General features: G+C 42.8%; 1 pseudogene; it reads right to left on the bottom strand.

The window, feature by feature from the left end:
* Positions 1-1,144: 1,144 nt before the first annotated feature.
* LOC117053030 lies at positions 1,145-1,658 on the bottom strand (annotated as a pseudogene).
* Positions 1,659-3,946: the final 2,288 nt, after the last annotated feature.

Here is a 3,946-nt window from a genome sequence, read left to right as displayed (position 1 = left end):
AATGCTCATGGAATAGCCAGGAAATCAGAAACTTTCAGGTATTTAGACCAGGCATGTCCAACTGGTCGATCGCGATCTACTGGCGATTGAGGGCGTCCCTGGTCAATCCTGGTCGATTGTGTGATCCAGATTGATCCCGATCCCCCCTCCCAAGAAAAACAACAACTATGGTGAAGTCTACCCCCAAAAAAGCTCAACAACTTTGGTCAATCCAATGGGTAGATCACTGCCAGTTTTTTATATAGTGGGAATAGATCACAGTCTCTTGGGAGTTGGACATACCTGGGATAGCAGCATGATTTAAATACACCCATGAAGCTTGGGATCTCTCCAGTAGATTTATAGATTAGGTTGGAGAAATCTAATTGGATACATTTAGCACAGGAGGCTTGATGATGGTTTTTTTCCAAGGGAGGCATTGCAACAGTACAAACCATACCTTCCATCCTCTGAGCCTTTATGTAGCGCAGCCCAATAAATCTCCCAGGGCTTCTAAAGTAGAGACTTTGTCTAGTTTTGCATCATTCACCAAACAGACAACGTAATTGGTTTATTCTAAAGTCACAAACAGAAGGACCACTTTTGATTGTGTGGATCATCCCTTAACTATACTCCCTGGCTGGTTTGCTTAACCTTTTTTGCCAGTTGTTTATGACTCCAGGTCCCTCCTCCCAAGTGTTGCTTCCTGCCCTTCACCAGGTTTCCAGATCAGTCCCACAGATGGGAAAGTGTCTTTGAGGTAATATTCTCTTTTATCTGATTATCTGATAATTGACTGTTTTTTTGCCCCAGAGGACTGGATGGTGTTTTGACAAGGACAATGGGATGCTGTACCCATTTATTTCCATTGAAATGTCATCTATCCATAAAAGGATTCTAAAAATGGTTTGATATTTGACATGTGGAGTGCCAAATTGACACTGAGTAATTTTTCACTTTACTTCTTGTCCGTTCACCGCTGACCAAATGGACATTGCCCTTGACAATTAACTGAGCTGAAAGCAAACTGAAGAGGGTTTTTTTTTTTTTTTTAATGGAGCCCAAGATGCAATTTATTGCAAAATCCTTTTACAGATACTGGTGGAATTACATGGTGTGTGGCCTTTAATGATCCTGAGGACTCAGGAGTCTAGAGGCCACATTTTGTACAAAATGCATTCAGAGGTGGAGGTCTTTTCATACAATGCTGGCAAAGGGCCACTTAGATGATACCAACCTTGTTGGCAACATCTAGCACGACATAGTCTGGAGCAAGGCGGACATAGGCTTTCTTCACCGTCAGGCCTGATGAGTTTGTTGACCTTTGCCATGTCAATGTCGTAGAGCTTTTTGACAGCCTGCTTGATATGGTGCTTGTTTGCTTTCATGTCCATGATGAACACGAGGTTTGTTGTCTTCAATATTCTTCATGGATGATTCAGTGGTCAGGGGAACTTGATGATGACATAGTGGTAACTTGTTCCTCCTTGGTGTGTTCTTCCTGGGATACTTGGCTGCCTCCGTAACCTCAGGTTTTCAGCCTTTGGAAGGTAGGGGATGTCCAGATCTTCTTCTTCTTGTGTCTGTGGACGCCTTTCAGGACTGCCTTTTTGGCTTTCAGCCTTTGGATTTGCCTCAGTATTGGCAGGGATAGCCTCCTTCTTCACTTTCAGTGCCATCTTGGAAAGGAACGTTTTTTTAAAAAAATTAAAAACCCACTTCCCTATACAGGGTTGTCTTCAGATGGCTCATGGGTCGGATAACTCCATACCCTCCAACATTTCTACCATAAAAATAGGGACATCCTAAGGAAAAGTGGGACATTCCAGGATCAAATCAGAAACCGGGACTGCTTCTCTAAATCAGGGACACCCCTGGAAAATAGGGACACTTGGGGGGGGGTCTTTTCTCCATTTTGTAGCATGATATATTCTTGTCTCTGCTTACCATGGTTTTATTTTTAATGGCACCAGCAGTTATAAGAACAAGCTCCAGACGGAATACAGGAAGAAATGGCAAAATGTTTCCAGCCACTAGAGAACATTGTCAACACTGCAAGCTTCCCAGAGACCTTATATAAACAAGAGTTACTTTGTTGACTATACATCACTAGGAAAGAGGCGTCCCATAAACTATCCCAGCAAGTTCACAAGCCCCTATTTGCATGAGTCATGGGCTAGGCCTCTGATTAGGAGAGATTAATCGGCCTTTAATATGACGCAGATACAATGCAGGGATATTTCTCCCTTGCATGAGCAGGAGGGACCTGTTGCGTGATTCTAAAAGCGTTCTGACATTGCCCTTAAAGTGACAGTGGAGTTGTCAACCTCCTCTTTCTACTCATGATAAAATGCACCTGGGGACAGTGGCTTTACCTGTGGATGGGAAAGTAGAAAAGAGGCTCCACATGTCTTTGAGAGCCCACTCTTCACACACACACACACACACCACACACGGTGAGTCTTTTAAAAGAGGCCCCGTGAAACACGTGTACTCTGTGTCCACAGGGCCACTTTTAAAAGGACTCAACCAGTATATGTCTAAGAGGACAGTTATTGTGCCATGAGAACTTTTTTTTCTCAAATACACTTTCACAGGCTCCATGCCATGCAGATGGATCTTAGTAAGAGTCATTTTTTCCTATCAAATAAATAGAGCCTGTAGTGCAGCTATGATCTGATGTGTCTTTTTTGCAAAGGCATTTCCACACATGACTGAACACAGTCTCCCTCCCCTTCCCCTGCATCTGTAAGGCAAATGTAAAACCTTCACTAGATACAATATACATGTTTTCCCTCCTTTCTTTCTTCTATGAATATATCCATGGGATGTCACATTCGGATAACACAGCAAGCTTCCAAATTGCTTTAGTGTAACATGCATCACATTAGATTTATATCCCACCCAGGGCTGTCTTAAGCATATGCGGCACTGGGGTGCCAAAGATCCGTCTGGCACCCCACCCCAGGTTGCCAGTCCCAGGGCACAGGAGGGCGGAGCTGGCTGGCCGGCAGCCACTCAGCGTCTAGGCTGAGAAACAGTGACTGGCCAGATGGACTTCGGTGGAGCGCGGCCATCGTAGGATCGTGGGAATATCCCCTCTGGGAGTTCCAGGCGTACCTGGGGGAAAAAGGGTCGCGCAAAAGGCTAAGCGGACCCGATCACTCAAGGGGGGTTACCTTGAAGACCAGTGTACCCGGCAGCGTCGCTATAATAATAATACTAATAATAATAATAATAATTATTATTATTATTATTATTATATTATTATTATTAACAAAAATATGTGCATTGTCTCTTTTTCAGGTTGTGATTTTTACAGATCAATTACATAAGACCAGTAATGGGTGGGAAGGTTACCTCACTGCCTACTGAGAGAGATGAACGTTGCCAGTCAGTGAACTGTGGTAGATTCTCACTGCTTTGTCGCACAAGGAAACCCCAAAACAACTATTTGTAGTAGCATAAGATAATTCTTCCAGATATCTAAGAGAACATACAGGTGAACACTCGAAAAAATAGAACTATCGTGGAAAGGTTCATTTCTTTCAGTAATTCAACTTTAAAGGTGAAAATAATATATGCGATAGACTCATGATATGCACAGCGAGATATGTTAACCCTTTATTTGTTATAATTGTGATGATTATGGCGTACAGCTGATGAGACCCCCAAATTAACGTTTCAACTTTGGGGTTTTCATCAGCCTGCCTGCCATAACATCCAAATTATAACAAGAAAAGGCTTGACATATCTCACTTTGCATGTCATGAGTCTATCTCATATATTAAACACGAATAGCTAATGAAAACAATTGCTTACATAAATGGACTTTTTCACAGATATTCTAATTTTTCAATTTCACCTGTACATGTGAAGCTGCCTTCTATTGAGGGAGTCCATCTAATGCAGCTTTGTCTATCCTGACTGGCCATAACTCACCAGAGTAAGCTCAGGGCCTTCTCAA

Source organism: Lacerta agilis, chromosome 9 (genome assembly GCF_009819535.1).
Source record: "Lacerta agilis isolate rLacAgi1 chromosome 9, rLacAgi1.pri, whole genome shotgun sequence".
Classification (NCBI taxonomy): Eukaryota; Metazoa; Chordata; class Lepidosauria; order Squamata; family Lacertidae; genus Lacerta; species Lacerta agilis.
The sequence above is the reverse complement of the archived record's forward strand: the minus strand, read 5'-3'. Positions and strand labels throughout refer to the sequence as shown.